The sequence below is a fragment of the Oncorhynchus kisutch genome, unplaced genomic scaffold, assembly GCF_002021735.2.
Source record: "Oncorhynchus kisutch isolate 150728-3 unplaced genomic scaffold, Okis_V2 Okis09a-Okis19a_hom, whole genome shotgun sequence".
Taxonomy (NCBI): Eukaryota; Metazoa; Chordata; class Actinopteri; order Salmoniformes; family Salmonidae; genus Oncorhynchus; species Oncorhynchus kisutch.
This window is the reverse complement of record NW_022261985.1, coordinates 16,177,478-16,190,780: the sequence shown is the minus strand read 5'-3', so window position 1 is coordinate 16,190,780 and position 13,303 is coordinate 16,177,478.

Genomic DNA, 13,303 nt, shown 5'->3' with positions numbered 1-13,303 from the left:
AGACTGATTACTGTCCAGCAACTCCTCTAGGGACAGACGGATTACTGTCCTGCACCTCCTCTAGGGACAGACTGATTACTGTCCAACACCTCCTCTAGGGACAGACTGATTACTGTCCGGCACCTCCTCTCCTCTGTTACTGTCCAGCACCTCCTTTAGGGACAGTGTGATTACTGTCCAACACCTCCTCTAGGGACAGACTGATTACTGTCCAGCACCTCCTCTAGGGACAGACTGATTACTGTCCAGCACCTCCTCTAGGGACAGACTGATTATTGTCCAGCACCTCCTCTAGGGACAGACTGATTACTGTCCAGCACCTCCTCTAGGGACAGACTGATTACTGTCCCGCACCTCCTCTAGGGGCAGACTGATTACTGTCCCGCACCTCCACTGGGGACAGACTGATTATTGTCCAGCACCTCCTCTAGGGACAGACTGATTACTGTCCAGCACCTCCTCTAGGGACAGACTGATTACTGTCCAGCACCTCCTCTCCTCTGTTACTGTCCAGCACCTCCTCTAGGGACAGACTGATTACTGTCCAACACCTCCTCTAGGGGCAGACTGATTACTGTCCCGAACCTCCTCTCCTCTGTTACTGTCCAGCACCTCCCCTAGGGACAGACTGATTATTGTCCAGCACCTCCTCTAGGAACAGACTGATTACTGTCCTGCACCTCCTCTAGGGGCAGACTGATTACTGTCCAGCACCTCCTCTAGGGACAGACTGATTACTGTCCGGCACCTCCTCTCCTCTGTTACCGTCCAGCACCTCCTCTAGGGACAGTGGGATTACTGTCCAACACCTCCTCTAGGGACAGACTGATTACTGTCCAGCACCTCCTCTCGGGACAGACTGATTACTGTCCAGCAACTCCTCTAGGGACAGACTGATTACTGTCCAGCACCTCCTCTAGGGACAGACTGATTACTGTCCAACACCTCCTCTAGGGACAGACTGATTACTGTCCTGCACCTCCTCTAGGGACAGTGTGATTACTGTCCAACACCTCCTCTAGGGACAGACTGATTACTGTCCGGCATCTCCTCTCCTCTGTTACTGTCCAGCACCTCCTTTAGGGACAGTGTGATTACTGTCCCGCACCTCCTCTAGGGGCAGACTGATTACTGTCCCGCACCTCCTCTAGGAACAGACTGATTACTGTCCAGCACCTCCTCTCCTCTGTTACTGTCCAGCACCTCCTCTAAGGACAGACTGATTACTGTCCAGCACCTCCTTTAGGGACAGTGTGATTACTGTCCAACACCTCCTCTAGGGACAGACTGATTACTGTCCGGCACCTCCTCTCCTCTGTTACTGTCCAGCTCCACCTCTAGGGACAGACTGATTACTGTCCGGCACCTCCTCTCCTCTGTTACTGTCCAGCACCTCCTTTAGGGACAGTGTGATTACTGTCCAACACCTCCTCTAGGGACAGACTGATTACTGTCCTGCACCTCCTCTCCTCTGTTACTGTCCACCATACATCACTTCACCATTATTCACTGGTCAAAAGTAGTGCACTATACAGGGAATAGGATTCTTCTCCCACAGAGTGGTCAATGTTGCAGGGATTTCTGGGTACCAGACAGCAGACAGACAGCAGTGTCTTGACTTGATTCCTGTAAAAACTATTAAAGTGCAGCAGCAATGATCACGATGGCCTCATACAGAGAGCACGACCCCATTGACCCAGTCAGAACCCGCCAGGCCTTATATGACCCAGTCAGAACCCATCGGGCCTCCCTCCTCTCATAGCATGCCTGAGTAAATGGCCTCCTTTGGCTTTAACTATTGACAGAGATGTCATCCCTGGAGTCCATATGCTGGCAAGCTGTCTATGAGTGAAGACAACCCCTGTCTCTATCTATGAGTTAAGACAACCCCTGTCTCTGTCTCTGAGTTAAGACAACCCCTGTCTCTGAGTTAAGACAACCCCTGTCTCTATCTATGAGTTAAGACAACCCCTGTCTCTGTCTCTGAGTTAAGACAACCCCTGTCTCTGAGTTAAGACAACCCCTGTCTCTATCTATGAGTTAAGACAACCCCTGTCTCTGAGTTAAGACAACCCCTGTCTCTATCTATGAGTTAAGACAACCCCTGTCTCTGTCTCTGAGTTAAGACAACCCCTGTCTCTGTCTATGAGTTAAGACAACCCCTGTCTCTATCTATGAGTTAAGACAACCCCTGTCTCTGAGTTAAGACAACCCCTGTCTCTGTCTATGAGTGAAGACAACCCCTGTCTCTGTCTATGAGTGAAGACAACCCCTGTCTCTGTCTCTGAGTTAAGTCAACCCCTGTCTCTATCTATGAGTTAAGACAACCCCTGTCTCTATCTATGAGTTAAGACAACCCCTGTCTCTGAGTTAAGACAACCCCTGTCTCTGTCTCTTAGTTAAGACAACCCCTGTCTCTGTCTCTGAGTTAAGACAACCCCTGTCTCTGTCTCTGAGTTAAGACAACCCCTGTCTCTGTCTCTGAGTTAAGACAACCCCTGTCTCTGTCTCTGAGTTAAGACAACCCCTGTCTCTGTCTCTGAGTTAAGACAACCCCTGTCTCTGTCTCTGAGTTAAGACAACCCCTGTCTCTGTCTCTGAGTTAAGACAACCCCTGTCTCTGTCTCTTAGTTAAGACAACCCCTGGCTCTGAGTTAAGACAACCCCTGTCTCTCTGTCTATGAGTGAAGACAACCCCTGTCTCTGTCTCTGAGTTAAGTCAACCCCTGTCTCTATCTATGAGTTAAGACAACCCCTGTCTCTATCTATGAGTTAAGACAACCCCTGTCTCTGAGTTAAGACAACCCCTGTCTCTGTCTCTTAGTTAAGACAACCCCTGTCTCTGTCTCTGAGTTAAGACAACCCCTGTCTCTGTCTCTGAGTTAAGACAATCCCTGTCTCTGTCTCTTAGTTAAGACAACCCCTGTCTCTGAGTTAAGACAACCCCTGTCTCTCTGTCTATGAGTGAAGACAACCCCTGTCTCTGTCTATGAGCTAAGACAACCCCTGTCTCTGTCTATGAGTGAAGACAACCCCTGTCTCTGTCTATGAGTGAAGACAACCCCTGTCTCTGTCTATGAGTGAAGACAACCCCTGTCTCTGTCTATGAGTTAAGACAACCCCTGTCTCTATCTATGAGCTAAGACAACCCCTGTCTCTATCTATGAGCTAAGACAACCCCTGTCTCTGAGTTAAGACAACCCCTGTCTCTGTCTATGAGTGAAGACAACCCCTGTCTCTATCTATGAGTGAAGACAACCCCTGTCTCTATCTATGAGTGAAGACAACCCCTGTCTATGAGTGAAGACAACCCCTGTCTATGATCTAAGACAACCCCTGTCTCTGTCTATGAGTGAAGACAACCCCTGTCTCTGTCTATGAGTTAAGACAACCCCTGTCTCTGTCTATGAGTGAAGACAATCCCTGTCTCTATCTATGAGTGAAGACAACCCCTGTCTGAGTGAAGACAACCCCTGTCTATGAGCTAAGACAACCCCTGTCTCTGTCTATGAGTGAAGACAACCCCTGTCTCTGTCTATGAGTGAAGACAACCCCTGTCTCTATCTATGAGTTAAGACAACCCCTGTCTCTGTCTATGAGTTAAGACAACCCCTGTCTCTGAGTTAAGACAACCCCTGTCTCTGTCTATGAGTGAAGACAACCCCTGTCTCTGTCTATGAGTGAAGACAACCCCTGTCTCTGAGTGAAGACAACCCCTGTCTCTGTCTCTTAGTTAAGACAACCCCTGTCTCTGTCTCTGAGTGAAGACAACCCCTGTCTCTATCTATGAGTTAAGACAACCCCTGTCTCTGTCTCTGAGTTAAGACAACCCCTGTCTCTGTCTCTTAGTTAAGACAACCCCTGTCTATGAGTGAAGACAACCCCTGTCTCTGTCTATGAGTGAAGACAACCCCTGTCTCTGTCTATGAGTGAAGACAACCCCTGTTTCTCTGTCTATGAGCTAAGACAACCCCTGTTTCTCTATTTTTAAGGTACAAAAGACAGGCCTGAGGCTGAAGCCCATGTCGATAAATTAGACCTCTTCATTTCTTTGGTACCAATGTTATATTTTTAAAGGAGGGCCGAGGCCCACAGCAGACCCAAATACAGCAGCTATATATTCTCCTCTCTCTAGCTCTCTATTCTTCTGTAACTCCCTCCAGGGGCAGGACAGCACTACGTGGCGCTCCTCTCCTCACAGCGAAGCTAAAGTGTCAACAAATTGCCACTTCTCATCATAAATTCGCTTTGGAATTCAATTACAAATGATAAACGTTTCCAAAAGAAAAGGAATGTGGCGAGGAGGAGAGCTTGGCTTCCAGCAGAACCATTAAAATAATTCACACCACTGGGTTTTGCAACATGACAAGTTTGGTTTGGCCATAAGCTGAGGGGCTGAGAGACCTTAAGCAGGAGTAGAGACACACATACACTACACACTCTCTCTCTCTCCCTCTCTCTCTCTCTCTCTTTCACACACACGCACACACGTACACACGCAGGGCCGTGTTGATGTAATGATTCAAACACTGTGGGGACGGCTGGGCAGAGACGGGAGGACGACTGCAAGACAGATCTCTAAGCTGGAACATCCAACCAACCAAAACATCCCTGGTATAAACTCCATAACCAACCAAAACATCCCTGGTATAAACTCCATAACCAACCAAAACAACCCTGGTATAAACTCCATAACCAACCAAACCATCCCTGGTATAAACTCCATAACCAACCAAAACATCCCTGGTATAAACTCCATAACCAACCAAAACATCCCTGGTATAAACTCCATAACCAACCAAACCATCCCTGGTATAAACTCCACAACCAACCAAAACAACCCTGGTATAAACTCCATAACCAACCAAAACATCCCTGGTATAAACTCCATAACCAACCAAAACATCCCTGGTATAAACTCCATAACCAACCAAAACATCCCTGGTATAAACTCCATAACCAACCAAAACAACCCTGGTATAAACTCCATAACCAACCAAAACATCCCTGGTATAAACTCCATAACCAACCAAAACAACCCTGGTATAAACTCCATAACCAACCAAAACAACCCTGGTATAAATTCCAGAAACAACCAAAACAACCCTGGTATAAATTGGTATAACATAGTTCCCAAAGACAAAGTACCACCTCTCTCTCTCATTATTGTGTGCCTAGTACAGGATTCCCTAACTGGCAAGTCATTTTATTTTAAGTTTTCTGAGAAAAAATAATATATATTTTTTTATATTGTTGGACATAGACTGTAAAAACATCAGCAAATCAGCTCCAATTGATGTTACTTTTTTAAATGTGTATACAGTATTCCCACACATAACAGAGAGATACTGTACATGTGATACAGTATTCCCACACATAACAGAGAGATACTGTACATGTGATACAGTATTCCCACACATAACAGAGAGATACTGTACATGTGATACAGTATTCCCACACATAACAGAGAGATACTGTACATGTGATACAGTATTCCCACACATAACAGAGAGATACTGTACATGTGATACAGTATTCCCACACATAACAGAGAGATACTGTACATGTGATACAGTATTCCCACACATAACAGAGAGATACTGTACATGTGATACAGTATTCCCACACATAACAGAGAGATACTGTACATGTGATACAGTATTCCCACACATAACAGAGAGATACTGTACATGTGATACAGTATTCCCACACATAACAGAGAGATACTGTACATGTGATACAGTATTCCCACACATAACAGAGAGATACTGTACATGTGATACAGTATTCCCACACATAACAGAGAGATACTGTACATGTGATACAGTATTCCCACACATAACAGAGAGATACTGTACATGTGATACAGTATTCCCACACATAACAGAGAGATACTGTACATGTGATACAGTATTCCCACACATAACAGAGAGATACTGTACATGTGATACAGTATTCCCACACATAACAGAGAGATACTGTACATGTGATACAGTATTCCCACACATAACAGAGAGATACTGTACATGTGATACAGTATTCCCACACATAACAGAGAGATACTGTACATGTGATCGTATATAAGCAAGGATTGAAATCATTATGTTCTAGTCTGTTTGGTCATTTTGCATGTCGACAGATATTTGTAATTATATTCCGGCCCCCTGACCATCCACTCAAGACAAAATTGGTCCTCTTAAAGAACCGCCCTGTTTTTTTCCCATTTTCGACCCTAAAATGACATCTCCAAATCAACTTCCAGGACCTGATGCAAGGATATGCATATTCTTGGTACCATTTGAAAGGAAACACTTTGAAGTGTGTGGAAATGTGAAAGGAATGTCGGAGAATATAACACATTAGATCTGGTAGAAGATAATACAAAGAAAAAAACAACCGTTTTTTTGGTATTTTTTTGTTCCATCATCTTTGAAACGCAAGAGAAAGGCCATAATGTATTATTCCAGCCCAGGTGCAATTTAGATTTTGGCCACTAGATGGCAGCAGCGTATTTGTATTTCTGTTCAAAATTTTGTATCAAGACTGCCCAAATGTGCCTAATTTGTTTATTAATAACTTTAAGTTCGTAACTGTTCACTCTCCTCAAAAAATAGCATGGTATTATTTCACTGTAATAGCTACTGTACATTGGACAGTGCAGTTAGATTAACAAGAATGTTAAGCTTTCTGCCAATATCAGATATGTCTATGTCCTGGGAAATGTTCTTGTTGCTAATCTCATTAGCCTACGTTAGCTCAACCCCATGCTAATCTCATTAGCCTACGTTAGCTCAACCTCATGCTAATCTCATTAGCCTACGTTAGCTCAACCTCATGCTAATCTCATTAGCCTACGTTAGCTCAACCTCATGCTAATCTCATTAGCCTACGTTAGCTCAACCTCATGCTAATCTCATTAGCCTACGTTAGCTCAACCTCATGCTAATCTCATTAGCCTACGTTAGCTCAACCTCATGCTAATCTCATTAGCCTACGTTAGCTCAACCTCATGCTAATCTCATTAGCCTACGTTAGCTCAACCTCATGCTAATCTCATTAGCCTACGTTAGCTCAACCTCATGCTAATCTCATTAGCCTACGTTAGCTCAACCATCCCTCAGGGGACCCACCGATCCTGTTGAAGTTTTAATCTAGTTGATGATCCTTGGTCTAGCACACGGTTATCAAAATACATTGCAATTTGAGTATATGTTCACCAAGCAGGAATACACCTAACATTTAAACATTTTGTGCAAGACAATCTTAGGATACAAATGAGGGTTAGGCAGGTTTAAACAACATAATGTATCTGAGCTGACAGGCAGGTTTAAACAACATAATGTATCTGGACTGACAGGCAGGTTTAAACAACATAATGTATCTGGGCTGACAGGCAGGTTAACCAACATACTGTATCAGGGCTGACAGGCAGGTTAACCAACATACTGTATCTGGACTGACAGGCAGACAGCAGTGAAGAGTTAGACAGGTTAACCAACATACTGTATCAGGACTGACAGGCAGGTTAACCAACATACTGTATCAGGACTGACAGGCAGGTTAACCAACATACTGTATCTGGGCTGACAGGCAGGTTAACCAACATACTGTATCTGGACTGACAGGCAGGTTAACCAACATACTGTATCTGGGCTGACAGGCAGGTTAACCAACATACTGTATCAGGGCTGACAGGCAGGTTAACCAACATACTGTATCAGGGCTGACAGGCAGGTTAACCAACATACTGTATCTGGGCTGACAGGCAGGTTAACCAACATACTGTATCAGGGCTGACAGGCAGACAGTAGTGAAGAGTTAGACAGGTTAACCAACATACTGTATCAGGGCTGACAGGCAGGTTAACCAACATACTGTATCAGGGCTGACAGGCAGGTTAACCAACATACTGTATCTGGGCTGACAGGCAGGTTAACCAACATACTGTATCAGGGCTGACAGGCAGACAGTAGTGAAGAGTTAGACAGGTTAACCAACATACTGTATCTGGGCTGACAGGCAGGTTAACCAACATACTGTATCTGGACTGACAGGCAGGTTAACCAACATACTGTATCAGGGCTGACAGGCAGGTTTAAACAACATAATGTATCAGGGCTGACAGGCAGGTTAACCAACATACTGTATCTGGACTGACAGGCAGACAGCAGTGAAGAGTTAGACAGGTTAACCAACATACTGTATCAGGACTGACAGGCAGGTTAACCAACATACTGTATCAGGGCTGACAGGCAGGTTTAAACAACATAATGTATCAGGGCTGACAGGCAGGTTAACCAACATACTGTATCAGGGCTGACAGGCAGGTTAACCAACATACTGTATCTGGACTGACAGGCAGACAGCAGTGAAGAGTTAGACAGGTTAACCAACATACTGTATCAGGACTGACAGGCAGGTTAACCAACATACTGTATCTGGGCTGACAGGCAGACAGTAGTGAAGAGTTAGACAGGTTAACCAACATACTGTATCAGGGCTGACAGGCAGGTTAACCAACATACTGTATCTGGGCTGACAGGCAGGTTAACCAACATACTGTATCAGGGCTGACAGGCAGACAGCAGTGAAGAGTTAGACAGGTTAACCAACATACTGTATCAGGACTGACAGGCAGGTTAACCAACATACTGTATCAGGGCTGACAGGCAGGTTAACCAACATACTGTATCAGGGCTGACAGGCAGGTTAACCAACATACTGTATCTGGGCTGACAGGCAGGTTTAAACAACATACTGTATCAGGGCTGACAGGCAGGTTAACCAACATACTGTATCAGGGATGACAGGCAGACAGCAGTGAAGAGTTAGACAGGTTAACCAACATACTGTATCAGGGCTGACAGGCAGGTTAACCAACATACGGTATCTGGGCTGACAGGCAGGTTTAAACAACATAATGTATCTGAGCTGACAGGCAGACAGCAGTGAAGAGTTAGACAGGTTAACCAACATAATGTATCAGGGCTGACAGGCAGGTTTAAACAACATAATGTATCTGGACTGACAGGCAGACAGCAGTGAAGAGTTAGACAGGTTAACCAACATACTGTATCTGGGCTGACAGGAAGGCCAACATTCTCTAATGTAGCTATAAAAGGTTTCTGTAAAGCACCTCTACGGACAAATAAACTACTCTTATTTTGACAGGCAGGAAGCTGAACACACAAAGGCCTCTGGCGGACGCTTGATCCAATTTCCAAACTGGCTGGAATTCTGAGGGAGCCGGTCATTCCCGCTGGTTGGGAAAACAGGACCGGATAAATAATTAGTGGAGAACTAGGAACAGACTACTGAGAAAAGGAGAGGACAGGAGAGGAGAAACAGAGGAGGTACTACGGTGTTGCTAGGGGTGACAGGACAGGAGCTTCTACATTGCTTGCTGTTTGGGGGTTTTTAGGCTGGGTTCCTGTATAAGCGCTTTCTGACATCTGCTGATGTAAAAGAAAAAGGTCTCTATAAATATAAATACATTTGATTTTGATTTGCGTGACCCATTTAAGTAGAGCCCACCACAGACGTGTCAGACCGAACCACTCCACTGTTCTTCTCGGTTACCAGTACTTAGGGGCACTTCACCTCAGTCCGTGTCTCTGTATTCATACGCCTCAACTCAAGCCAACTGACATCAATCTGGAATAGACTATAACGAGCCAATGACTGTGGAAGTTCCTTGTGCTGTAGTGTAATGCACAAATCGTCATTTCTGTCGTCTATGATTCAGAGGAAAATGCTGGGCTTTGGGTTCTACACTGTCTGCTGCTGTTACAGTCTATTGCTGATTAGACTAAGTCTACAGACCAGCCAGACCCCTAAGTCTATGGCCAGACTGCTGATTAGACTAAGTCTACAGACCAGCCAGACCCCTAAGTCTATGGCCAGACTGCTGATTAGACTAAGTCTACAGACCAGCCAGACCCCTAAGTCTATGGCCAGACTGCTGATTAGACTAAGTCTACAGACCAGCCAGACCCCTAAGTCTATGGCCAGACTGCTGATTAGACTAAGTCTACGGACCAGCCAGACCCCTAAGTCTATGGCCAGACTGCTGATTAGACTAAGTCTACGGACCAGCCAGACCCCTAAGTCTATGGCCAGACTGCTGATTAGACTAAGTCTACAGACCAGCCAGACCCCTAAGTCTATGGCCAGACTGCTGATTAGACTAGGTCTACAGACCCCTAAGTCTATGGCCAGACTGCTGATTAGACTAAGTCTACGGACCAGCCAGACCCCTAAGTCTATGGCCAGACTGCTGATTAGACTAAGTCTACGGACCAGCCAGACCCCTAAGTCTATGGCCAGACTGCTGATTAGACTAAGTCTACAGACCAGCCAGACCCCTAAGTCTATGGCCAGACTGCTGATTAGACTAGGTCTACAGACCCCTAAGTCTATGGCCAGACTGCTGATTAGACTAAGTCTACGGACCAGCCAGACCCCTAAGTCTATGGCCAGACTGCTGATTAGACTAAGTCTACCGACCCCTAAGTCTATGGCCAGATGCTGATTAGACTAAGTCTACAGACCAGCCAGACCCCTAAGTCTATGGCCAGACTGCTGGGCCAAGTACAGGACATCATCTCAATAACAGTCCAGGAGGACAGAGAGCCAATAGTCTAGTCATCAATATTCCAGGTGAGGGTTTGGAAACACTGTCTGACGTATTTCAAACACAGACAGACCGAGACACGGAGAGAGAGAGACAGCGAGAGAGAGACAGAGAGAGAGGGACAGGGACAGGGAGAGCCAGGAGAGAGAGAGAGAGAGACAGAGAGAGAGAGACAGCGAGAGAGACAGAGAGAGAGAGAGAGAGAGAGAGAGAGACAGACAGAGAGAGAGGGACAGGGAGAGCCAGGAGAGAGAGAGAGAGAGAGAGACAGACAGAGAGAGAGGTTCAGCCGGCCGGAGTCGGACTGCTACCCAGCAGGGAAATCACTGTGCCCTCATCTCAAAGTAGCGTGGGAAACATCTGGTAGATTAGATGAACGGAGGGCCGCTCCCTACCAGAGAAATTACCCGGGATTATTGTTTCAAAGGATATCCTGCCAAGGCAGACGTAGTCTCACTCTCTGGCCTCGTCCTACCTGCCCCCCCCCCCCACCAGGCTGTGGGAAACGTAGCCGATCAAAATGAGTTGGTGTGAGTGGATTGGTTTTCAACAAGGTCTCCTGGATCTGGTTTAAAAAGCCTTTAAATAAACAGGCTTCAATCGACAAAAGAGAAAAATAGAGAATCAGTTTCAGCTTCGAAAATGTTTTAAACAAACTGAGTGTGATTTTTAGAGCAGTCGAAAGAAGTCTACACCGAGGCCAATACGCTGTCCCATATGGCATCCTATCCCCTATATAGTGCCCTACTGTTGACCAGGGCCCATGCATCATATCCCCTAAATAGTGCCCTACTGTCGACAAGGGCCCTTGCACCCTATTCCCTATATAGTGCACTACTTTTGACCAGGGCCCATGGGATTAGGAGTCCATTTGGGAGGCAGTTTGGCTCTACCTCCTGATGGTTGCTCTGATACGGGATAAACAGCACACCTCCTCCCACACTGACAGGGTGAAGGAGTAACAGTTCTCCTCCCACACTGACAGGGTGACGGAGTAACAGACCTCCTCCCACACTGACAGGGTGAAGGAGTAACAAACCTCCTCCCACACTGACAGGGTGAAGGAGTAACAGACCTCCTCCGACACTGACAAGGTGAAGGAGTAACAGACCTCCTCCCACACTGACAGGGTGACGGAGTAACAGACCTCCTCCCACACTGACAGGGTGACGGAGTAACAGACCTCCTCCCTCACTGACAGGGTGAAGGAGTAACAGACCTCCTCCCACACTGACAGGGTGAAGGAGTAACAGCAGATCTCCTCCCACACTGACAGGGTGAAGGAGTAACAGCAGATCTCCTCCCACACTGACAGGGTGAAGGAGTAACAGCAGATCTCCTCCCACACTGACAGGGTGAAGGAGTAACAGCAGATCTCCTCCCACACTGACAGGGTGAAGGAGTAACAGACCTCCTCCCACACTGACAGGGTGAAGGAGTAACAGACCTCCTCCCACACTGACAGGGTGAAGGAGTAACAGACCTCCTCCCACACTGACAGGGTGAAGGAGTAACAGACCTCCTCCCACACTGACAGGGTGACGGAGTAACAGACCTCCTCCCACACTGACAGGGTGAAGGAGTAACAGACCTCCTCCCACACTGACAGGGTGAAGGAGTAACAGACCTCCTCCCACACTGACAGGGTGAAGGAGTAACAGACCTCCTCCCACACTGACAGGGGGACGGAGTAACAGACCTCCTCCCACACTGACAGGGTGACGGAGTAACAGACCTCCTCCCACACTGACAGGGTGAAGGAGTAACAGACCTCCTCCCACACTGACAGAGTGACGGAGTAACAGACCTCCTCCCACACTGACAGGGTGACGGAGTAACAGACCTCCTCCCACACTGACAGGGTGACGGAGTAACAGACCTCCTCCCACACTGACAGGGAGAAGCTTTATCTGAAAAAGGAACGTCAACACGGCTTTGTTTGGTGACATACACGTAACTAAAATAGAAATTGAACAGGTGAAAGTGTCTGTCCCATGTTTCATGAGATGAAATAAAAAATCCCAGAAATATTCCATACGCACAAAAAGTGTATTTCTCAAATTTTCGGCACAATTTTTACATCCCTGTTAGTGAGCATTTCTCCTTTGCCAAGATAATCCATCCACCTGACAGGTGTGGCTTATCAAGAAGCTGATTAAACAGCATCATCATTACACAGGTGCACCTTGTGCTGGATACAATAAAAGCCACACTAAAATGTGCAGTTTTGTCACACAACACAATATCACAGATGTCTCATGTTTTGAGGGAGCGTGCAATTGGCATGCTGACTGCAGGAATGTCCACCAGCAATGTTGCCTGATAATCGAATGTTGATTTTTCTACCATAAGCCGCCTCCAACGTTTTAGAGAATTTGGCAGAACATCCAACTGGCCTCACAAGCACAGACCACATGTAACCACGGCAGCCCAGGACCCCCACACATCCGGCTTCTTCACCTGCGGGATCGACCTGCCACCCAGATAGCTGATGAAATTGTGGGTTTGCACAACAAAATAATTTCTGGTACAGTCAGCCAGCAACCGTCAGTTCATCTGCGTGCTCGTCGTCCTCACCAGGGTCTTGACCTGACTGCAGTTCGGCATCGTAACCGACTTCAGTGGGGTAAATGCTCACCTTCGATGGCCACTGGCCTCGCTGGAGAAGTG